The 26,780-nt window shown below is 35.9% G+C and overlaps 1 protein-coding gene and 1 long non-coding RNA gene across 2 annotated transcripts in view; both read right to left on the reverse strand.

The window, feature by feature from the left end:
* LOC123876891 (microtubule-associated protein Jupiter-like) overlaps nt 1-26,780 on the reverse strand; it is a 196,842-nt gene that overhangs the window by 31,296 nt on the left and 138,766 nt on the right. The window lies entirely within an intron of this gene.
* LOC123876895 lies at nt 1,907-26,319 on the reverse strand. Its single transcript, XR_006798452.1, has 4 exons — nt 26,308-26,319; nt 24,084-24,088; nt 11,230-11,234; nt 1,907-2,034 (listed from the first exon to the last, which is right to left on the reverse strand). It is a non-coding gene; the product is annotated as an uncharacterized LOC123876895 (long non-coding RNA).

Here is a 26,780-nt window from a genome sequence, read left to right on the forward strand (position 1 = left end):
TTTCTAGAGGATCCACAATGTCTGTTCTGTTCTGAGGATCTGTCTGTTGGTTACCTTTGCTAAACTGAACCCATCGATATAGAATGATTAAACCTGGTCAATTTTGTCATTATTTTTATTTATTTATTATAAAGAATAGTAGCCATGCTAATCATAACTAATACTCCCCTTTCCCCTCCAATTAAGCGTAAAGCTTGTGCCAGGAATGGGTACGACGATAGTGTGCAACGGGTGGGGTTTGAACCGCCGACCTTTCGGAATTCAGTCCGCTCCTCAACCGTTGAGCTATCGAGTGTGTTTAGCATTTATTCTACTGACGCACACAGGTTACTTTTAATGCCCCCTCCTAATTTACAGCTTAGCCCCTCGGAAAAACGGGAATTCCAGGCGAACGAAACGTATAAAGTATTTTAGTATACCTGTCCCTGATTAGGTACATATTTAAAGAAAAATAAATGCAAATCAGTGAATGACCGAAGCCCTCGCGCTATCAATTGACGGACTTTAATTGGATTAACGTGACATCGCCGTCATGTCTGTGACATACTGCCTTGTTGGTAATGAGGGTATCGGTCAACGGACTACCTAGTGACCCTCTGCCGTAGCATTATGTATAATCACTTTAAAAAGTGATTCTAGAACTTATTTGTTATTCTACAATCTGTGCTACATCATCATCATCATCATGATCAACCCATTTCCGCCCCACTACTGAGTACGGGTCTCCTCTCAGAATGAGAAGGGTTCAGGCCATAGTCTGCCACGGTGGCCCAATGCGGATTGGCAGACTTCACACACCTTTGAGAACATTGAGAACTCTCAGGCTTGCAGGTTTCCTCACGATGTTTTCCTTCACCGTTAAAGCAAGTGATATTTAATTGCTTAAAACGCAAATAACTGAAAAGTTAGTGGTACGTGCCCGGAATCGAACCCCCGACCTCCGATAAGGAGGCGGACGTTCTAACCACTAGGCTATCACAGCTTTCTCCGTGCTACAATAGCACTAAAATCTTACCGTTTATTATGCTGTAGTCACCAAGTAGCTCCCTAAAGTTAGCCTTTAAAATAGTTAAACCAAAGATGCAAAAATTTATTGCATATTGATACTGTACATGAGTTTAAAATTATGTAGACATCTATTGTAAACAATGCGTATTTACCTTATCTGAATCTAAAACCCACGTTTATTCGAAACAAATTGATCGAAGAACTACAATAGTACGATTTGCTTTTAAATTGCATTTAAATACACCCATTTAAACGTTTCTAGATCGAACCAGTATTATGTTCTAGTGACAAAGTTCCACCTACGGCTGTGTTATTGCAAATTAAACGCTTTGGCAATGACTTTCTACACATGGACATATCATGGCATACAACACAAGAGCCCAAACATGGCACACGTTTCTAAATTCACCCTATGTAGCTTCAACTGCTGCATTTATACATTCCCGCTAACATTCAAGTCCTGTAAACTAACCTCAGTGATTAAGCCGCAATGTAAATCGATTAAAGCACTCGAAGCTGAATAAGGTGATTTTAGAAGCAGACTTGAACAAAAAATGGAATGGAGTAGTGTAGCACTATTAATTTTTGTTATTTCTTTGAGAGATTTTTCGTTTTTGTAAATATGAAACTATTATACTATATTACTATAAATATATCTGCTCGTGCTGATTCACTGACTGACTGACTGACTGACTGACTCATTGATCACCTCTCCTGTAAAATTTTGTATGATTTTTTTTTTACCGATGGTTTCGTATAGAGGATAAAAAATGATTCGGAGGAAAAATATGGATAGAGCTGATGATTGAGGATTTCGGTGAGGAGCACGGCCAGGGTATTCAAGATAGGTGGGGGGTGCTCGAACAAATGTCATTTAGAACTTCATCCAATTGACAGGGAGCTGAAAAATAAAACCAAAATGGCGGATTCAAGATGGCGGCCATACAAATTTCATGGTGTCTATCTCGGAGAATATAAAAGATGCAAGAATGCTTCTTTGGCGAAAGATGATCAGGACCCGAAAGTCTACTTGGTGAACAGAAAAAATTCAAGATGGTGGATTTTTTTTTGATATAAAATATATGGCGAATATTGAAGAGACTAAAAGTTGGGAACTATGCAAGACTTTGATGCGGTTTCTTTTCAAAATTTGTTTTTATAGAATTCTCATTCTGACAAATGATGAGAGCTGATGATTGAGGATTTTGGAGACGGGTGAAAAGCACGGCCAGGGTATTGAAGATAGGTGGGGGGTGCTCGAACAAGTCTTTCAGAACCTCATTCAATTGACAGGGAGCTGAAAAAAACTCCAAAATGGCGGATTCAATATGGCGGCCATACAAATTTCGCTGGTGTCTATCTCGAAGATTATAAAAGATGGAAGAGTGGTTTTTTGGCAAAAAATGATCAGGACCCGAAATTCAACTTGATGAGCAGAAAAATTGCGGTCCGCTTGCGGGCCGCGAACTCTCGCGCCCTACTGTGTTTATGGTTTTACGTGGGATGATTTATATTTTAAAAAAAAATTAAAAATTGAAATTCATTGTTCACTGATTATAAACTTAGTGTGTGTAAAGAAAAATAACTAATTTAAGAAAATATAAGTTTATTCTACTTCAAATTTTAATTTTAAATATACTAAGTGCCTTGGAATAAATTCAATTTGTTAAAAACTTGTCTTTTAGATTTAGTTTTCTTTTCTAAGGTATCCTTCTGGCATATGTAATGTAGACGAACATCAATGTATCTTTCTATGACTGCCTTACCACTGCTTTACAACTGCGCACCGGAGGTCGTCAAAAGATCATAAAATAAATGTGATACAATAATGGCCAATAGATTTTACATTGAACAAAAAAAAGCTACTCCACAGTTTTGTTTTTCCGACATTCGTGACGCGCCCTTCCATCTGTCTCTTTCCGATGTGCGTGAGAGAAAGGAATGGGAACATTGTAAATAATTTTAGATATTTCTAGTGTTTTCAATGGTTTTACTAAGTATTTTACACTTTTTCTCATGTTATCTTACGTAAATAAAATTAACTTACCGGTGGTAAGTCACACCATCTTTTTTCTGCGTCGTTAACGTATTATTTCGGCACTTTTTGATGGCGCATTTAGACGTCTTGACAGCTTTGCAGTGAACATGCGACTAATGAAGAAAGTGTGCTTACACCGAGTATAAGCACACTTACTTGGTCCCTTGTTATGCGCGCCAGTGCGATGTCCTTGGTTGGAAAGTCATTGACGCTTTGGACTGAAAAACGACGCAAACGCTGCGGGCAGTCAGTATAAGGCTGAATACTCACAATCATACTTATCCATTGAAACATATTATTATGTGAAAATGGAGTTAAGTTCGGACTTAAGCAGTATATTATTTTAATATACTTAATATGAAGACGATGGATCAACTTTACTAGAATTTATGATATTCTTCAACATAAATGTGAAAAAGGAGCCAAATTCTATATCAAGGAAATAAGGGATTGTAACTTGTAAGCTTCGCCGATAAAAGCATTTTCAGATGGGATTCAAATTCTACAGATGGTCTTGGAAATAGTATTTTGTTTTAGTGACGAAGTTCCACCTACGTGAGTACGAGATGAAAGAGTTAATATATCGTAAGAAAATCAGAATAGTTACACAATGCTAATTTAAATCCGGAAGAAGGTAGGTAGGTACTCATTAATATATAATAACGAAAATTATGAATATTTACCTATTTATTCCGCATTAGTATTTCAAGTTACATTACATACATCACACTAATATTATAAAGGAGAAAGTTTGTATGTGTGTGTGTGTGTGTGTGTGTATGTTTGTTACTCCTTCACGCAAAAACTACTGGACGGATTGGGCTGAAATTTAAAATGGAGATAGATTACACCCTGGATTAGCACATAGGCTACTTTTTATCCCGGAAAATCAAAGAGTTCCCACGAGAATTTTAAAAAACCTACATCCACGCGAACGAAGTCGCGGGTATCAGCTAGTAGGAACATAAAGTTTTAATCAGTGCGACTTCCGAGAAAGAGTTAAATTATGAATCCCAGTATCATTTCCTCTAAGATAACTACGACTTACGCGTAAGCAAGAGATTACGAGTAGGTTATGAACTTAAATTGAACTAATCTATCTAGTTTATACTATTAATGAATGAAAACTATCGAATTACATACCACCGGTAGCATTGCCGCCGGCGACTTGACCACCTGAAGCCGGTTGTTCTTGTTGCTATAAGCACGTGTAATTTGTCGTATTTTTTCTCGTATTTACACTTCTACTTTCATATGAGCGTCATTACATTTAAACGTTGGTTATTAAAATGGCATTACATGAAACTTAACAAGAAACACTAGTAGTATAGAAGCAGGCGTTATTTTGCGGAAGTCCATGATATACAAGGAACCAAAAGCTTATTTTGCTATAATCCGCCAAACCAAAGAAATCTGTATGATGCAGCATGCAGCATGCGACATGCACCGCCCGCCTAAAAAATCTAGAAACCGCTAGAAAAACTAGCTAAAGCAGGAGCAACTGTTTTGCGTCAAATATTTTAAGGGCATTTTACGATACATTGAAATGATTTCAAATGGCTTATGCAAGTCTCGATGTACCTACTAGATACACTAATTAAATACAAAGGACTTGGGATATAATATACGCGGCGTTCGTTATTTTGGTGTTTTTCTTAATTTTGTTACGACTAGGTATACAAAGATTGATAAAACTAACACTGTATTGCATACTAGATAATGCCCGCAACTTCGTCCGCTCGGATATAGGAATCTATTTTTAATCCTGCAGAAGCTATTTAATTTTTCAGCATAAAATGTCTAAACTATCACGCAATATCAAACAGGCAAATCAACCGATTTGCCTGTTTGATAAGAGGATATCATTATAATATGAAGGAGTAACAAATATCAAAACTTTCAAATTTATAATATTAGTAAGATATACTTGGTAAGTACCTAACTTAGACTAAACTTAATTCCTAAAACAGAAAAGAAATTTTACCCACTCGTGTGCCCAAACCCCAACTCCACTAGTTGGCAGATTTAAATGAAAATCTTCCGCCTACGTCGCGTTAACGCGGGACTAACATAAGCTCATACATACCGAACGAGGCTCTGTTTCAATTATACCAACAATGTTGCCACGTACCTGCGAAAAGGAAAACAATTTATCAGTTACACATACATTTGCACCTTGTTTTGTTTGTTTATCGAGTTTAATACTCATCGCCGTCATCTCTCCTCTCAGAATGAGTTGGCCATAGTCCACCCCGCTGACCAAGTGCGGATTGTCAGACTTCACGAACCTTTGAGAACGTAATGGAGAACTCTCAGGCATGCAGGTTTTCTCAGGATACGGTTTCATTCACCGTTAAAGCAACTTAAATGCTTAAGACGCACACAAATCCGAAAAGTTGGAGTTCCCTTAAATAGAACCCCTGACCTCCTAAATAGGAGGCCGACGTATTAACCACTAGGCATTGCTTTTGATACGAATAATGAGGTTAAAATAAGATTTAGGAGCGATAATAATCCTATGCAAACTAACTAAAGGGTGCTAATTGCTAAGGGTGAGGCGGAAGGTGTGGGTCCACCCAAGGCTTCGGGCCTAAAATACCTCGAAACCTTGAGAAGTCCTTTAGATAATGCCAAATAAGTATGTTCAGTAAATCAGAGCAATGGAGTTGGAGACGCCTTCAGCGCTGAGTTAGAAAAGAGGCAAGCAAAAAATTAATGAGACCAATTTGTTAGTATCGGCGAAATGAACCATACCTACCCAGACATGCCCTTTCCAAAATGTAATTAGGTACAAAAAATATTCCCAAGCTTTCACTATGATGTGCCGTGCGACAGTTCTGTTGTCTGTACAGGTATCACGACTTGATTTTTGATTCATATTTTGATAATTTTCATAATCGATCGTGTCCTACGGTCTACTCACTGCCGACCGAAATTAAAAATCAATCTATCTGTAATCTTTCGATAAATTATTTAGCAACGTTGTTATTTATCAATAACTAGATGATGCTGATTTCGTCAACGTGGATTTAAAAAAGAGGTTTTAAAAACTATAGTATGGAACCTAAGTATGAATCGAAGTATGGATAGTATATTATATCTAACAAAGTTATTGACATAAAAGAAATAACTATAGGTTTATTAATTTGATTATTTTATTTTTAGAGTTCCTTCCTTTTGAGGACCCTTATAGGATCACTTCGTGGTCCGCGTGAACAAATAACTTTCAACTTTCAAAGTAAGATTACTTTATACCAAGTGGGGTATCATATGAAAGGGTACCTATATAATACATTCTGAAAGAGCTTATTTATTTATTTTTATGCATATAGTATTTGATTTATCGTGTAAAATATCGAAAAAATACGACTGTAGTACGGACCCCTCAGTGCGCGAATCTGACTCGCGCTTGGCCGGTTTTTTTTACATTTTAGAGAATCAATAAACTTGTACGAGTTAGGCAATTGTACAATTAAATTGGTTTTTGAAGTTTACCGCGAAAGTTTACTTTTTTGCGAACTACTTATTTAAGTAGTACGAAAAAATCATATTCCCACACTTTCACTGGCAATCGTGGGACAGTTCTGTAGGTAAATCACGATACCATACTTAATTTCACAGGTTGTGATTCGATACTTAATTATACAAGTGGATTAAACAGTAATCGAAAAGTACTTAATGCTATTTCTGGTGAATTGGATCACTACCCATGTTATACCTACTCGTAAATGCGAAAGTGTGTTGGTCTGCTGGTTTATTGGTTCGTCAGTTTGTTTGGTTTATCCCTCAATCACGTCGCAACGTGACGGAGCAATGGTTCGACGTAATTTTTGTAAGGATATTATTAAAAGACCTGAAGAGTGGCATAGGTTATCCCTGAAAATAAAAGAGTTCCTACGGGATTTTTAAAACTCAAATCGCATGAAGTCGTGGGTATCAGTTAGTAGACTGATTGCTGTCTATTATTGCGTAGTTTTGTACGTGTTTTTTTAAATAAGCATGCAGTAGCTTGGGTTTTTTATACTACCCTCCAGATAGGGGAAAGAAAAAAGCTTTAGGTATTTAAAAAGTAGAAAAAATCATACGTTTGTGTATATCGTATGCACTCGTATGATACGCGCATGCGGGCACGGATTACATACTACTCGTATTGGTGCGGTGTTTTCGCACTTTTGGGTAAAATTACCATAGAGGTTCTCAGTTAAATACTTAAATTTGTCTGTTTTGAGTCCGACCCAAAAAGAGGGGTGTTATAAGTTTGACGTGTATATCTCTGTATCTGTCTGTGGCATCGTAGCTCCTAAACGAATGATTTAGTTTAGTTTTTTTGTTTGAAAGGTGGCTTGATCGAGAGTGTTCTTAGCTATAATCCAAGAAAATCGGTTCAGCCGTTTGAAAGTTATCAGCTCTTTTCTAGTTTTCTTATAGAGGTTTTTGTATCGGAGGTTTTTTTTAGATTTTAATTATATAACTTAGCAACGAGGTGCAAGTTTTAATAGAGAAATATTCTCTCTGATCGATAAATCCGATTACGATATTAGTATCATAATAATCAACAAAATGAACTCGTAAAGTCGTTCCGGTCGCTTGACCGTCGAGCGGTAAGGAACGGTACAGAATCGGTCGCGCTCTGAATGACGCCGGTAAAAAGTGTACAAATCACGGATCGTTGAGAACAACGCGAATAATTAATAACAGTTGAAATAAAAAAGTCTCGGCGAAAAATCATAGGGAGTTTTTAATTTAATAAAAGAGACTGGCGAATCCCATAGAGTTTCAGACCCAAACTAACAGAACCGTGTGCCTCAAGCCAGTGGCGTAACTATATCATCTAGGGCCCGTGGCAAATTCTTTTAATGGGGCCCTATCAGTAAAAATCGCCACGTTGTACTCAGTTTAATTTTAATAAACTTCGAGAGTTTCAGCATACCTACTCAATTACACGTTGTACCTAACTACATATCCCACTAATGGCCATAGGCAAGGCCGTAGCCAGGACAGCCGTTTCAATTTGACAGCAAGATAGAAAACAACAAGATATAGGAGCGCGAGCGCAATTTATTTTGTTTAATACAGATAAAAAAGCGAGAGATGAACGAGCTCAGCCATAAAAAATGTTATGTTTTAAAGCACCTCACTCAACTTTTCTCATGAAAAATAAAGAGTTTCTAGGGATATTTATTAATGTTAACCCATGCGGATGAAGTTCCGGGTAAGTACTACAATAACAACTAATACAACAAAAGCGCGAGCGAAGCGAGAGCGAAATTTTTATTAATTGTATTTACAAAAATCTATATTAATATTAGCGACCTTTTCAGGGCTTATCTTCTTGGGAAAAATTTGGTACTATTCAGTGGTAGCTTGCATTGTAATTTGTATAGGTATTTTATCCCAAAAATTCAGAATTTCCACGGGGTTTGAACGAAGTTCCGGTAATCTAATACAATATAAAAGCGCGAGCGAAGCGAGCGCAAAATTTTTGAAAAATTTACAAAAAGCTTGTAAATTCGAGAACTAGTTATCATGCATTTTGAAAACAATTTCTCTTTGTCTGGGATTTCGCGGCCTCTTGGGCCGGGGCCCTCTTGGGTCGGGGGCCCGTGGCAATTTGCCAGCCCTGCCACCCTATTGTTACGCCACTGCCTCAAGCCCACGTTCACTTAATCAAACTTCTCATGCTTGTTCTAGTAAACCAGTCTAACAAAAAACTTCATCAAAGCCTATCAAATAAAGTTGGGATAAAAAAGATATGACACTCGTATTGCCATGTAACGGTTATTTATAATGTATGCTTGTGAATAATTATATTTTTGATCCCCATCTTCTAAAAGTATCAGGCTTACACAGAAAAATACTCTGAAATTTTTTATTAAAATTAAATGATTTCTGAATCTGAACGGTTTTTAAAAATGCTGGGTCAAAATTCGCCAAGCTCCTTTAAAATAAAAATTAATTTTACACATCACACATATTTAGCCCTAATTCGCACGAGCGTTAAAAAAGCGTTGCGTTAAAACCCGGCGTTGCGCTGATAATACAAAGTGCGCGTTAAGAAAGTGTTGACGTGTGAACAGATACTTGGGATAATTTGTTTCATTTGAACGCTTTAATAACGGACATTAAAAAAGCTCTCGTGCGAAGGAGGCCTTAATGTTATTTTAATTTTTTTCTGGTGCTTTTGCAAAATAGTAGACTTGCAACGAATATTCGGTTACTATTCGGTATTCGGCCTATTCGGCTGCTTTTATTATATTCGGCCGGATACCGAATATCTACATATTATTCGGCCGAATACCGAATACTTAAATAATATATTTTGTCATAGAGAAATAATTGGTAAATGAAAAATTAAAATCGATTGATTACGTATATTTTCATTTCTGTATAATCATTTAAGTAGTCATTGGTGCATAACACAGGAACATAATCATCTTCTGAATTGGAAAAATGGAGGATTCTATGTATTTGAATTATTGTGGTAATCAAAATTTAGAAGGGTAAGGTTCTCATTTCTTTTATCATCATTTATTAAGTAGTCATTGGTACATAAAACAGGTACATAATTTAATCCAATTTAATAAAAAAATCCAACCGAATACTTTTGCCTAATATTCGGCTATTCGGTCAGGGGCCTCGCCGAATATTCGGTATAAGGTATACTGCCGAATATACTATTCGTTGCAAGTCTACAAAATAGTCAACTACATTAAATGATTCATTCATTTACTTATAAGGGTGTTGAAGCAATATTATGGCCGATGTTATTATGTTTCATTATTTACATAAAGTTCTTAGTCGTCCTTATAAGATCCGAAGACGGAACAAATCGACACGATCTGATAACCGGAAGCTTCACAGTCGACTAATGCTCCCATTCCGTAATGGAAAAGTGTGAAATAATTGGCAGATTATGTACGCTCAGCATGACTTTTACATAACACATTTACTATAGAACTATTCACTCTATTATTTATAACTTGAACGAGGATATTAAATAAATAAATAAAAAGCATTCGGATCTATGTAATAAAAACTGGTCAAGTGCCTGTCAGAACACTCATAAAGTAGGGTTAAGGTAGGGTAGGGTAGGGCATAGATTAAGGATTGGATTGGATTGACTGTGCTCGGTTAGGGTAAGGTATAGAGCCTTGCTATAGTGCGTTTCATCGCATAGTACCTATGGCGTTATGTTGGCTCCCCTGTCTGTTGGGTGGTCATTGGCACCATATTGGCATGAGAAGACGCAGATTTTGTTTATTTTCATTTGAATTCCATTTCATTCATTCAGGAAAATCAAATGAAAATAAACAAAATCTGCGTCTTCTTAGGCAAATATGGTGCCAATGACTTGGACAGACAGGGCAGCCAACATAACGCCATAGGTAATATTCGATGAAACGCACTATAGTTGCTAAGAACTTTGCCAAAAACTGTTGAAGAAATCTTATAATGATTTTAAAGTACCTCATAATGGTTTAAATAAGGCATCACTCGAGTGGGTAAACCAAATTTTTTTCGGTTCACGGTTTTCTTGTTCATAAGACCTTAACCCTTAATTTTTTTTTTTCAAAATTTAAACATGGACGTAATGGTGATAGGTTTCTACTGTATTATATTTGCTCTTATAGTTGTAATGCTCTAATAGATGATTTTTAAAATGGATCTATGGCGCAGATAGACAGACAGACACACTAGCCGAAGAAAATTTCCTACAGGATTTTGAAAAAGATAAATTCAACGACGTTGTAAAGTAAAAGTGCTGTTATATCTATAGTAATTTGTTTATTGTTCTAAAAATAATAGTAAACCCTACATTCATATCGGATATTCAAGTTCATAGCAATTTTCTTCTCTTCATCCCCTTTGGCTTTGCAGTTATTTTTAGACGAGAACTGAAATATTAATTCTGTTTGATGTACTTTGTATATTTTGAAATGTCAAAGTTCAGTTCAGAAAACATCAAAGAAATCAACAGAGACTCATCTCTTCTTAGAACACTCCAGGATCCCTTCATATTTAACCGTAACTAAACTAAACAGTCTTGTATTTTCACTTTTAAATTTCACGATATGGAGCTTTTTAGACTTTCCTCGAATAATGAACTTAGTACACAGCCTAAGAGTACGTACCTATAGCATCGTATTTATTTTACACGATTCAAAAAACTGGTCAAGTGCGACTCGGCCTACACACGAAGGGTTCCGTACCATAGCACAAGATATATCTAACACTTTTAAGAACACTGCAAGTTAATGACGGACTGCGCCATCTATCTACTTATATGGAATTGTTTCGTGCATACATTCAACTTTTTTTCTGTAATATAACCATAAATTCACGGTTTTTGGATTTTCCTCTTTACTTGTGCTATAAGACCTACCTACCTGCCAAACATGATTCTAGATCAACGGGAAATACCATATAGGTATTATGTGTTCTTGACTGTCAGACTGACAGATAGACAGACGGAGAACAAAGCGATTAGGGTTTTTTTTCGTTTTGAACGGAATTTTACAAACGTAAAAAATCGGATAATCGTCTTGTTATTTCTCGTAAATCTCATACAATCTACATACAACAGAAATAACATAATACTTACCAAAGATATTTCATTACACAGTGATTATTGTATGCCAGCTTACGCTACTAAATCACTAGGTAAGTATAACAATCTTCCACTACCAATTACCATATTCGGACGAATATATAGCTCCATTTTCCTTGCCTTTTTCGACGTTAATGACATTTGCGTAGGTTAAATAGAAAAGTGACTCATCAAGATAGAGTAATCATTTTATTAGAGCAGCAATGCCCCACAACACGAACTCAACTTCATTGACGTAGAAGTTAAACAGTAGTGCGATTTGTTATACAATCAGTCAGTAATTTGGCGGTGGACCAATTCATATTCTAATTGGGTAGGTACAGTTTGACATCTGTTAGCTTCTCTCATAAAATATAATCAAGGAGCTGTCAAACTGAACATTTTTACCTTTCAAATGATTCCTTTGTCCACGTAAATGTTGGTTTTTAAAAATTCCGTGGGAATCCTTTGTTTTCCAGGATAAAAAACAGGCTATATCCGTCTGCATGATGCAAACTATCTACGTAGTAAATATATTATGATGCCCACGTTTAGATTTAGATATTTCGAAATCTATGTCCTTCCCCATAATGCTGCTACCTCTGTACCAAATTTCATTAAATCGGTTAAACGGATGAGCCATGAAAAGCTAACAGACAGACAGACATAGTTTTGCATTTATAATACATGGATTAGCCAAAGATTACCATTTGAATATGGTGATAATCTTATTATACGATAATAAATAATTAGATGAGAGAGCTTTTTTGATGCCTGATGCATGAGGTTTGCTGTTCCATGGTCTACTCCATGGTCACTATGGTAAATAGCAGACGGTAAATAGGTATATAGAGCACACGTCTCTCACCGCACCTGACGCCTTTGAATATTCATTTACCTTCCGTCCATTTGCGTGATCGAGATGAATAATTTGAAATCCTTGAAACAAATGGATCTACCTAATAATAAATCGGCATACTTCCTAGCAAAAGGTGCGCAATAAATTGCATTGTGATAAATGAGATGTTCTACTTCTATTGTTTTTTGTTTCTCTGATTTCTGACCTATTAAACTATTAACGGTCTTAAAACGGCTTCCCACGGTGCGTGATATTACAGACGGATGCGGACCAGCCCGCACCGACGCACCGTGGGAAGAGTATCGTTCGTGGTAGCGCAGACAGATCGTCGTTATCATCCAAGCCTTTTGCGTGGTGCGTGGCTGATCGTGGTCGTCGGCCGTGTGTGGTAATCCACACAATCACGCACCGTGGGAATCAGGGATAAAAAGCTGAGAATTTGTAAGCTATTCTTTACAATTATAAAATACAACCAACAAAACACAGACACACTTTTGCATTTCTTCGCTTAAGTTCTAGCACCACATAAAAATTAGCAACTTTCCTAAAGAGCGAAAAACTTTCTGTTTCCAGAGGTTCGAATTGTTTGATGGATAGCGTGCAGTTACTTTTTATTTCTTTAGGAGTTTCTGTTAGACATTTTCTTGTTAATGTTTTTTTTTAAAGATTATTAGCCATGCTAATCATGATTGATATTCCCCTTTCTCCTCCTGTGTTAGGAGTATAGGTACGACAATAGTGCAACGGGTGGGGTTTGAACTGCCGACCTTTCGACTGATTGAGGCTCTGCCTCAATAGCTGGATTGGCAGAAATGACAAAATGTCAAAATCACTAAAAACACATAATTTTCCTCAATCTAAGCCAAAAATTTACTTAGGGCCGATTTTTCAATCGTCAAATAACTTTTATCTCAGGAATAAAATTGACGTATTGACAAATTTCCCACACATAACCTGTAAAACCCCCAAAATTCCTGAGATAAAAGTTTGAAAACGATTGAAAAATCGGCTCTTAGTAGTGTTAGAATTTAAGCGACGATTTATAATCCTATCTAAGAATAAACTAGTATTCAAATACATGTAAAACGATGCTCTAGTTTATTCAAAATTCAAAATGTTTTTTTATTCAATTAGACTTTTACAAGTTGCTTGATGCTCTAGTTTATTTAATTTTATCAGTTTCATTCTTCAAACATTTTCCCTTCCAACATCGTCTGAATGACATAGTTAGCTCGGCCTGTCATCGCCGTAAAGACACGGCGGCGCTATCAAAGACTCTCGGTGACATAAACGCGAGCGCCCGCCCTGTTATGTCCAATTAAGTTCTCTACACCTTACCAGTTTGCTTTATTTTTAGTGTTAAATATTTAAGTATATTCTATGAATAGATAGAACCTATCTTCTTTTAAATCTTTTAAATATATAAAAAGAAAATCTGACTAACTGAATGACTGACTGATCTGTCAACGCACAGCTCAAATTACTGGACGGATCGGCCTGAAATTCGGCATGTGTGACGTAGACATCCGCTAAGAAAGGATTTTTAAAATTCAACTCCTAAGAAGGTAAAATAGGGGTTTGAAATTTGTATTGTCCACGCGCACGAAGTCGCGGGAATAAGCTAGTCTCTTATAAAGAAAGTAGAATTTGTGTTTTGTCTATTTCAAGAAATTGTTGAAATAATATAACGCCGACGTCAATAATGAAGGTTATAAATGAGAATTATAAATTTAGAGTATTTTAATTATTTAAAATAATAATAATTCGAAATCGCAAACGAGGAAAGCCGTAAAATGGGGTAATAGAACCAAAGTAAAAAACATTACGAGTAAGTAAGTATAATTTTTTTTATCAAGAAGTGGCAGTGGACAGGTTGTGTCTATCGCAGACGTGCAGACCGATTGTCAATGGGGCAAACGTGTTCTGGTCTGGAATAAAGACGACCTGCAACGATGGAGGATTCAGGAGGTGGCTTATAAGGAAGGCAGAGAATCCTGTATGGTAGCACGCGCGCTCTTGAAAATTCCTTCTTCAGCAGTGGACGCATGCAGTTGTAGTTAATGGTAGATGGATGGATGTAATAAATTGAAACCTTCGAAAACAATTATTTTATTCTTCAAAGACCTACAGACTCAAAATATTTGCACCGAAAATAACCCATCGATAAATTTGCATAACATTTAACTGCATTCAGACGTTACCCCGCACACAAGAGCCGACTCAATTATCGTAAGTAGGTCTTCAAAGTGTGCCCACTAATAATGGATATTATATACCTAAGCTGAAAACCCATTGAAATCTACCGCTTCAACCATTGCTTCTTTTTAGCAGCTGAGCATCTGATTAGGCACTATAGAAATTGGCGTCCAATCCTAAATATTTTAGTTTTTATTTAGTTATTCATATACAATTAAGCCCTTGATTGCAATCTCACATGGTGGTAAGTGATGATGCAGTCTAAGATGGAAGCAGGCTAACCTATGGCAGTTTTTATTACCTAAACCCATAAGTACCCCTTTGGTTTCTACACGGTATCGTACCGGAACGCTAAATCGCTTGGCGGTACGGTAGGGTGGTAACTAGCCACGACCAAAGCCTCACACCAGACACCGTAGTTGAAGTAGTTAAGCTGCTTCTTAGGCGCTATAGGTGGCAGAGTGGCTAGATGCTCAGGCGATAGAAGCCAATGTGCGCTCAGCCTAAACATCAAAATATATTGCCAATTTTCTTAGTGACAGTTGTATGTGTCTGGTTTGTGTCGGGAATAACACTTGCACTAAAGATGTGTGCGATCTATATAACTGTCACTAAGAGTTGCACGAAGTGACCTTGCAATGGCATCTGTTTCATATAATTAACTATTGACATTAATGTGATGTGCATTCTGATGAATTTTGGTTGAAACCGTATCGAGCATCACATCCCCCAAATCTTAAAAGAATTTTACACATACAAGCGAATATTTATACATTTTAGTCTATCCATGTCAAAGTTTCTATAGTAAGTTACTAATTATTGGCATTTTTATCGTCCATAATACGTCATAAAATAGTCAGTATTAAAGCTTTAATTAATAAAAGTATGTGCCGACTAAGAAACGACTGAACAGTCGGTCGATTGTTATTTTTTTTTTTTACCAGAAAGTTGTAAAGGGAAAAAGAAAGAAAAAATGGAGAGAGAAGCACCTACAAGATATCTCTATCAGTACGAGAGGTAATAGGTACAACAAAGATAAAAGTATTCATGAAAAAAGCTTAAGTTGTGTTATGAGTACAATTTACCTAAAAATATTTTACCCTTGTACACGCGCAACCAGTCATTTTTGTAAACGTGCCATAGTTACTAGCTGTTCTAATTTAGCTTGTTCCAAATTAGTCAAATCTGACGTCAATAATAAAAAAAGACCTACAAAATGAAATCTAATACAAGCTACAAAAGGCAAAACGCACGTTAACATTTGGCGAGCCGAGCCATAAAATACTGGCATATGGCACGATATCGTGCAAAGGGTAGGTTTTTACAGCGTTTTTTCAGCCGCGATCACCCTGCCAGGCACGAACCCTGACGACAAACAGTTTTATCAATAATTTTTGAAGTGCACTCTATAGCCCGTGCTCCAAGCACTCAAACACCTATCTGTCTACTCACATACCTATTTACCACATATCACTTTGCTATTGCAGCATTTCTAGGAACTAATAAGACTTGCTTAGAATTCCAATCCATACTAATATTATAAATGCGAAAGGGTGTCCGTCTGTCTGTCTGTCTGTCTACCTGTCTGCTAGATTTTCACGGCCCATCCTTTTAATCGATTTAACGAAATAGCGTTCGGATTGCGTTCCGTATTATGCGTAGAATACTTCTTGTTCCGGAAAATCGTAAAGTTCCCGCAGGAATTTTGGAAAACCCTAAATCCACGCGGATGAAGTAGCAGTCATCTAATGTGCTAAATTATTTTAATAAGAAATCCGTTATAGGTAAACCATCTTTAAAAAAATTAAGCTTGAAGAAGAATCGTTTTTGTCCCTTTAATGAAATCTTTCATAAAACTCATTTTTGTCATGGAATATCAGAATATGACTGTGAATATAGAAACATAGCCTTCGAAAATCACAATCCTGTTTTGATTTTCTTATGGTAAGATTCAAAATCGCGTAAAAAGTGTTAAGTAGGTACCGTTATCATGAATAACGAAGTCACACGTTGTTACGCTCTTTAGTGCTTGCTCTTTATAAAACATGTTTTTATTACATTTTAAAGTTTATCAACCGTATAATAACAAATTAGTACGTAATTAATAATAGAAGCCGATGTCACACTTCAAAAGCGCGTGTAAACTGATAAAGAATAAAATAATGTTTTTAATTAAAAATTCATGTTTCAATCGACTCCTAAAAAGAACAATTTTAATCAATATGTATGAGAGCATTCATATTTGCGAGGAATCTCTGAATCGGTGCCAAAAAAATAGCTACATATCCAAAGTTAGGTAGCCTCCTCTATTTTGTATTCGAGTTATAAAATAAAATGCAATCATGATTCTTATCTAACCTTTACAATTCAAAAGAATTTACCATAAAAATCATGTACCATTACTTCCTAATCTATACTAATAAATAAAATTGGAGTGTCTGTCTGTAATTTCGAAATAACTACCTCATATTAAGCTCAAATGGTTATTTGAACGATACCAACACTGAATCACACGTTTTTAAAATTTTTGTCTGTCTGTCTGTCTGTCTGTCTGTTTGAAAAGGCTAATCTTCGGAACGGCTGGACCGATTTTGACGGGGTTTTCACAGACAAGTAGAGGATTGATCAGGGAGTAAAATAGGCTACTTTTTTAACCGACTTTCAAAAAGGGAGTTGTGTTTTTCTTCCTATGTACACCGAAATCTCCGAGATTTCTGAACCGATTTGCGTTTTTTTTTTTTTAATCGATAGAGGAACTTTGTGACAACTTTCCCACGGGATTTCAGACCCTAAATCCACGCGGGCGAAGCTGCGGGCATCAGCTAGTAATAAATAATTTACGTAAGTGTTATTATAATAATATAAGCGGGTGTCTAGCATATTATGTCTAGCATCGATGATTGATCGGATCTGAAATCAGAAATAACGCAACTGCCGCATTTTCAACTCTTTGATTTTCTGGGATAAAAAGTAGCCTATGTGCGTCCCCGGGATGTAAGCTAACTCTGTATTGAATTTCATCAAAATCGGTCAAACTGTTGGGCCGTGAAAAGCTAACAGACAGACAGACACACTTTCACATTAACAATTATTAAGTATATTAAGTATGGAGTGTGGATTATACTTATTAGTAGGTATGGATTAACGAGTGACGTTACGTCACTACCACAACAACTTCACCGATCACGACTTGATTTGTTAGTCTTTCAATAATTTTAATAAAAACTATACAAATCATGGTAGAAAGTGAATTATGTAACACTAGTCATGAAACTTTCGAAGGGATTGTGAATGGTTTTTGTAAGAAAATCACAAAACTTTTTAGCGGGAAGTGCTCTTATACAGCAATAATAAATTATAGACTTTAACCAAAGATATTTTAAAAACATACAATTGTATTTTATTAACCCCCGACCCAAAAAGAGGGGTGTTATAAGTTTGACGTGTGTATCGGTGTGTCTGTGTATCTGTCTGTGGCATCGTAGCTCCTAAACTAATGAACCGATTTTAATTTAGTTTTCTTTTGTTTGAAAGGTAGCTTGATCGATAGTGTTCTTAGCCATAATCCAAGAAAATCGGTTCAGCCGTTTGAAAATTATCAGCTCTTTTCTAGTTACTGTAAACTTCACTTGTCGGGGGTGTTATAAATGTTTAATTTACACTTGTAATGAAAAGTGAAGACAAATTCGTACGCTTGTGTGTTCACATTTGCGTAGGGACACAAACTACAATAGATATTGGCGTATGGTTTATGCACCTCTCGGCTCGAGTGAGCTTCAAAAAGTAGCGTCCCATCATCAAGGTTGACCATCACATAAAAAAATTGAAACAGAACTTTCATTAATTAATAAGCTTTTAGAAAACTAATGAACTTCAATTTCTGCAGTAGCACAATTTTCCCCATTTATTGAGCTTTCACATGAAGCAATTAGGCATCTTTCATGTCAAGGTTGATGAAAAGGTATTTTGAAATAGAATTACCTACTTAATAATAATTTAAGTTATTGCGAACAAGGAACACGCGCGAAGCTAGCTTTAATACCATGCCTGAACTAATTAGTTTTATAATATGTTACATAAAATCTAAAATTATTTTGAATTACTTAATTATAATATATATTTAGAAAATTTCCACTTATCGCAAAAAGGAAAAGTTATTTAACCACATTAGCGTACCTTCCTACCGCATTAGCTTTTTTGTGAGTTGTTACATACGAAAGTTGACCACAACTCGATGTTGCTATTACAAAGCGAAATTCGCATTGTGGCATAGTTAGAGAGATAATTTCACGTCCTGTTACTTTTGGTATTCAATCGTAAAACACCCGTACATAATCCATATCCATACTCATATTGTAGATGTGAAAGTGTGTCTGTCTGCTAGCTTTTCCATCCGTTTATCCGATTTTGACGAGCACAAAAATAGTCTACATCACGAGGAAAGATGCAAGCCATCTTTGTCCCGAATTTTGGGAAGGACAAAGACTAACTTGTACTCTTGGTCCCGGAAAATCAGAGGTTGCAATGGGATTTTTGAAAACCCAAATCCACGCGGACGAACTCATTGATAGCTATTTAGAATTCAATATATCTATGTATTTTTGCATTGTTTTTTCTTTGAACTATAAATAACCTAGCAACAAATGGACCGAAAACTGTAGAAGAATTTTTTAATCTGATCAATCTGCAATTGAATTCAATCTGAAATTGAATAGTGGCCTTGTTTTCTACTGTATTATATCTGAAGCCTAGAAATTTAAATTTTCATTTCTTACCTACCTACAAGTATATACGAATACTCATTGTAATAACAGTAGTTAATTTTTAGCATGTAGACTGTCGTGAGTGATATTCATTAGAAACAACTATCAACGCCTAAAACTCACGCGAATCATTGGAATATGGCTGGCTAGTTATTTTTGTTACCTAAAACTAACACATGCCTGTAGGGCGTAGGCAATCATGTAACACGGAACCATATGCGGCCGGCTAGTTAAAACTATAATTGGAACTTTGTAGCTAATAACGGCTCGTCTGTATAATCTATTTGTAGAGTGGCAGTGTTGTCGACCGAGGGATAGTGTAGTGCATTATTTCTATACGTTTACTTACTGCCCTCTAAAGCCTAACCATTAACGGATATACACGTTTGTTTAATGTAGCCGAAAACATTAAAACAAATTGGTTCTACGAAAATAATTTCTTCCTTTGAGCTTGGAATAGGTAGGATGTTGAACTACGTCGCTTTCTACGAGATTTAATTAATTAACAAATACTGATATTATAAATGGGAAAGTATATCTGTATGTCTGTCTTATTGCTTTTCACGGTCCATCCGTTCAATCGATTTTGCAGAAATTTGGTACAGAGTTAGCTTACATCCCGAGGACGGGCATATATGTTACTTTTTGTCCCAGAAATATCCCACGCGATTTTTTAAAAACCAAAATATACGCGAACGAAATCGCAGGCATGATCTAGTAACAAACTATTGAATGATATACTTAAAGATAAACTTTTCAAATAGACTGGCGAACAGAAATTCCGCTAGATTAAAGTATCTCTCGCTTAAAGTTCTCAAGATATTAATCTCTTAAGAGAGAAAACTCTCCTTCACCTATTTGTCCTGTAGTGAAGACGTGGTATGAATCAAGTAAGTTCACAGTGTGAACGAGCACTTTACTACTTATAACAGACAGACAATTTAATTGTTTCCTACATTTTTATAAAAACGACGCTTTTGATATATAATAATTTGCTTATATCATTAATCTTTACAAAAACCATTTCCTTTCATCTGAATTCCCAATAAATACTTTACTTTTAAAACCTCTTCGCTTTCAACTTTTGAACAGAGCCTTCAACTTTGTATCAAAAGCTGCAAAACGCCGATTCATCGAAGCATTTAAAAAAACTTCGTCTAAATTGGGAAGAGCGATGAAAAAGCTCAAAGCGTTTGACGTGTAACCCGACGACCTCGACTTTCACAGAGAATAGTACCAAATAAGCTTTTTTAATCGACAGAAATAATTCAAGAGCTCTTCAATTAACTGTCAGCTGATGATGATCTGACATGATGTATCAGATATCTACTCGTAGTAATGTTAGGTACGAGCTTCGTTGCTAATTTTGGTCATGGTGAAATCTAGATATATCCACACTAATATTATAAAGACGCAAACTTAGTAAGTTTTGATGTAAGGAAACTAATTCTTCGATTCTAAAAATTCTTTCACTGATAGACTATTCCCGAGTATTTTTAACCCCCGACCCAAAAAGAGGGGTGTTATAAGTTTGACGTGTGTATCTGTGTATCTGTGTATCTGTGTATCTGTGTATCGGTGTATCTGTGTATCTGTCTGTGGCCTCGTAGCGCCTAAACGAATGAACCGATTTTAATTTAGTTTTTTTTGTTTGAAAGGTGGCTTGATCGAGAGTGTTCTTAGCTATAATCCAAAAAAATTGGTTCAGCCGTTTGGAAGTTATCAGCTCTTTTCTGGTTTTCTTATTACTTTTATCCCAGGACCACCAGAGGTAACGTATTTTCTGACACAGGAAATATGTACGATTGAGTAGTGTTAGTAAGTACTAAGAAAGCATGCCTAGCCTACGTGCTAGCTTGCTTAGACGGCCAATTTTCAGGTATCTGATAATCAAGGTACATAAAACCATTACTTACCTCACGTAAATTCTCCAAACTGATTTTTACGTATATTTTAGGCAATATCCTTAAAAATATGTCGCCAATACTTCCAGACACTTCCCGCGTCGGCCGTATTGCTTTGCAGACGCTTTAAAGCTCCCAAAATAAGTAATTACTTAACTGCACGTAAATTCTGATGCTCCATTTTTATATATGTCCACCAGACAACTATTTCAAAACCTTTTACAAGAAGACAGACCGATCCAGATCCAATTATCCCCTAAATTCAATTTTAATGCCTCTGTGGGTTTGAGCGCGAGGGCATCATTATCTACGCGCATGAGACTGAGTAAGACATGTATTAGGATATATTGACTTCTCTCTCACTCTCTTATAGTTTACTTATGTCAATTAATAATTAATATAAAAAAAAATCAGCTAAAAATTAAAAAAATTGGAGAATTTACATGAGGTAAGTAATGTTTTTATGTACCTTGATTACCTGATACCTGAAAATTGGCCGTCTAAGCAAGCTAGCAGGTCTGTAGACATGCGTTCTTAGTACATACTAACACTACTCAATCGTCCACATTTCGTTCGTCAGAAAATACGTGACGGCTGGTGGCCCTGGGATCTTTCACTATTGTAACAGAGGTTCATAATATTATGTCAATTGGCAAATGTCAAGCTGTCAAGATGGACGTTGCTTAGATACATAATTATTTATTTGAAAATAATGTTTTGGAAAACTCCGATACTTTGGATCGTAGGCGCGGAGTTTCTAATTTATAAAATATTATAATCACAGTTAAACGAGAAAACATCAATTCAATTATAATATCCAACAGTCAACCAAAGGCCACGAACAATCAAACCAAACCCAAACCATAGTCAAACTATTTTTAGGGTTCAGTAGGTATCTGTAGAAAAAAAAAAGATGTAGTCGCGTAGGTGTGCATGGCACCATTAAATATCGTAGGAGGCGATGACCCTCCGCGCGGCTGAGGTTCCCGCATCGTAGTCGCTTTGTCGCGCAGGTTTGGATGATGCATTAGGCGCACCTTCTTTATATTTTATCTGCTTGAACTCAGCTTATTTACTTTGACAAAATACGTTTAAAATTCATCATCATCAGGATCAACCCATCGCCGGCTCACTACTGAGCACAAGTCTCCTCTCAGAATGAGAAGCTACCACACTGGCCAAGCACGTATTGGCAGACCTCACGCACCTTTGAGGGAGCATTATGGCCAACTCTTAAGCATGCAGGTTTCCTGACGATGTTTTTCTTCACCACTTCGTTGTCTGTCTGTGTGTCATCTTTCAAGAGAATCAAAACTTATAAATTGGGTACTTCCCGTTTACGTAGAATCATGAAAGGCAGGTAGCAATATCTTATAGCCCAAGCACTCTACTCCTGTGGCCCAAGTAAACAGAAAAATCCGACAACTGAATTGTCATTACATAAAAAAAAACTTGTACGGAACTCTTCATGTGTGAGGCAGACTCGCACTTGACCGGTTTTTGAAAGTTATGTCAAATAAAAATTTGACATGCAATAACAAACAAAATGACATACAAGCCACTTTATTCCTTATTTCATCGGATGAAAGTCGATTTCAATTTAATCGTATATCTTAAAAAAAGCGAACTATTATACGACTACGTAAAATGGGTACATTTTTAAAGCAACGACATGTTAGAAAGAGATATTTCGTTTTGGTCATGTTAAACTATGTGAGTCATTCAGATAATTCTTGATTTAGTGATGTTCGGTCAAAAATATTTCATGGAACCCATGGAACGTATAATTAACATAACATTGATGTTACTTTTGAAGAGATATTAGCTGCCTTATTGGATTTATATTATTATAGAAATTGGGTTTTAGAATGGCACAAATAAACAGTAATTTATGAATAAAAATTTAAAAAGCGTGAAATAAAAATTAAATTAAAAATTTAAAAAACCCCCGACACATAAACCTCTAAAAAGTAAAAAAATAATAGGTAAGTATGTATGGGCCCTTTAAGAATAGTATAAATAGTAAAGTTTTTATCCAAGCGTTCGTTGCGTCGGGGGACCGCTAAAGACTATTCTTTCTACAACAGATGACTTTCATAGTTTATGATAGGTAGCGGTCCCCTGGCGCAACGAGCGCTTGGATAAAAACTTTACTATTTATACTATTCTTAAAGGGCCCATACATACTTACCTATTATTTTTTTACTTTTTAGAGGTTTATGTGTCGGGGGTTTTTTAAATTTTTAATTTAATTTTTATATACTATAAGTAAATTATATCACGTGGATAGGAAAAAGCTAGTAAGTAGTTAAATAAATATATCGCAGACTTTTCTAATCAGTCTCCCGAATGGCTGTCAAATCTTTTATTAAGGCTGTAAGTAATTACCTACCTAATTTTTCTATCCATTAAACATTTAGATATATATAAAATGGACAAAAATTATCACCATACCATTCATTTACTCCATACTATAAAAACTATACCTAATTTATTCAATAAACATAAAAAATAATTAAATAAGTACCTTAATAATCATAAAATTTTATTGACTTTCGCCGGCAAAAGTCGCCGTAATGTAATTTAATTACCATTAGTGCAAAATGTAGTATAACTGATTGAAATAATATTATCATATTAATAGCAGGAACCCGCAAAAACTTATCACGGAAACAATCTCTATTAAGTATTAATTATTATTACTGTAGCAATTTACACTCGCTCAAACATCCTCTAGCAAAAAAGACGATAATTATTTATCTTCATTTTATAAAAGTTGTGAACAACTTAAAAAGCTTTTCCTTTTCCAATTTTTTATGAATCACATATATTATTATGTATTAAACTTTTTGCACTATTGATATATTTGATATTGATACATAGGCTACTTTTTATCCCGGAAAATCAAAGAGTTCCCGCGGGATGTTTTAAAATCTAAATCCTCGCGGACGAAGTCACGGGCATCAGCTAATATTACATAATTATTGATCTACGTTATCATAGCTCTACCTTCATCTTAAGACTTTCCCCAGCGTTTTCCATACAAACGTGGTTTTTTTTCTCATTGGAACATTAATCAATCAAACTCAATGCAATTTTTTTGACACGTTCTATTGAAACTAAAACCTGTGTGTGTAGTTCCAGATTTCGGTAAAAATGTAGTTTTAAAGTTACACGGGCTCAAAATTTATACATTTAAATACTACAACATTGGTTTAGTCCCATTTAATAGGAGTCACGTGTGACGTCAAGGTTATAATATCTTGCTGACGGTGCGATGGACTCATAACCTAGTGCTGAGGCTGAGGCTATTTTGCTGGGCAAGTGATTTTAACTGTGTCACGTTGGAATATGTAACTGACTGCATAAATTAAATATAATCCACATTTTCATACTAATCACACTAATATTATAAACCAGAAAGTTTATATGTGTGTGTGTGTGTGTATGTTTGTTACTCCTTCACGCAAAAACAACTGGACGGATTGGGCTGAAATTTAGAATGGAGGTAGATTATACCCTGGATTAGCACATAGGCTACTTTTTATCCCGGAAAATCAATGAGTTCCCACGGGAATTTTAAAAAACCTACATCTACGCGAACGAAGTCGCGGGTATCAGCTAGTTAGGTAATATTATAAGTGTCTCTGTTTGCCTGTTAGCTTAATTTCACGCCCCATCTGTTTAACCCACAGGTTTAAACGTTCCTGACGAATTGGTACAGAGATAGCTTGCATTTCAGCAAAGGACATATTTTGCCGACGCGACGCACGCTTGGATCAAAAAAATATTAATAGGTACATTATATGCATACAACACATATTATTATGGTTTTACTTTTAAGAAGAGTTTTTTGTGTTGGTTTTTATAATTTTTGATTTAATTATTGTGTTTATTTTACTTATAGACGCTATTAGATGCCCCAATGGTATGTTTACAGTTGGCTAATTAATTTAAACAATGCTCACATGAAGCGTACTAATAAATAATGCAGTAACTAGAAAAGAGCTGATAACTTTTAAACGGCTAAACCAATTTTTTTGGATTATAGCTAAGAACACTCTCGATCAAGCCACCTTTCAAACAAAAAAAAGTAAATTAAAATCGGTTCATTCGTTTAGGCGCTACGATGCCACAGACAGATACACAGATACACAGATGCACACGTCAAACTTATAACTCCCCTCTTTTTGGGTCGGGGGTTAAAAATATATGCATGTACTAGAGGTGAGATTTAAGAGGTGGTTAAAGATGTACGTCCGCGGTTAAAGTTCATAAGCGATTAGGTCGCGGGGCCGACACGACTCCATTAACAGAGCTCTCTCCGTCACTTACTCCATACAATCGTAGTTCCCATTTCATTTGAATATTAAGCAACCAAAGTCCATGAAATTTTGCAGACATAGTCTAGAAACTAATATCTGTGTCTGTGGTGTTTTAGATTTTTCTAAAAATATGTAGTTTTAAAATTACAGGGGCTCAAAGATTTGTATTTTTCTTTAAAAAAAGGCCCAACTTTGTGCTCGTTTTTCTAGACAACGAAGCAATTTAATGAAATTTGGAAAAACCACAGACCTAGAAAATTGAATGAATATTATGTAGTAAAAAAATTATCGTTATATATTTTATATTGTTATAATTATGTGGGAACTACGAAAACCAGAAATTACACCCAGAAATCTTGAAAATTTCGTGCTGTCTCGATTTGTGCAAGCGGGGTGGTGAAGTGCGGGGGACGACACGTGAAACTGACAGAAACTGACAGTCTAAACACACGGGCCACATTTAGACTGCACCCAACTCCAAACTTGTCGATAGGTCTAACTAAATACACTGGTACATTTCAACTTGCGTTAGACGTATGCGTTACCTACTCAGACGTTGCCTGTAGATAAAAATATGTCTCATGTTTGCTGGCAATAGCGCATGCATCAAACCCTGCAAGTTGCAACTCTCTTGCAACCTATTCCTCACGCAATACGCACAGCTTTAATATTATAATTTTTGACAATGTATACTATATGTAATGCCATATCACAGGTCACTCTCTGATTTATTGCTAACAATTTACTTCCAAATGCAAAGAAATCTAAGTGTGTTGAATTCACACTGCCCAATACCAGGACCTTAAATGACATAAATTCATTGATAAATAATCATATGTTGAAAATAAAGGAGAACCCCGTGTTTCTCGGTATAATGTTAGATGCAAAGCTTCTATGGAACACCCACATATCAACACTTGATGGTAAACTCAGCTCTGCTGCTTACACTGTTAGAAAAATTCAACAGGTACTGACGTGGAAACTGCAAAAATTGTATATTTTGCCTATTTTCACTGTATTATGTCTTACGGACTCTTGCTATGAGATAAAGCGGTAGATATTGAGAAAAAAATGTATTACAGAAAAGGACAGGACGTGCA

This window comes from Maniola jurtina, chromosome 22 (assembly GCF_905333055.1).
Source record: "Maniola jurtina chromosome 22, ilManJurt1.1, whole genome shotgun sequence".
Classification (NCBI taxonomy): domain Eukaryota; kingdom Metazoa; phylum Arthropoda; class Insecta; order Lepidoptera; family Nymphalidae; genus Maniola; species Maniola jurtina.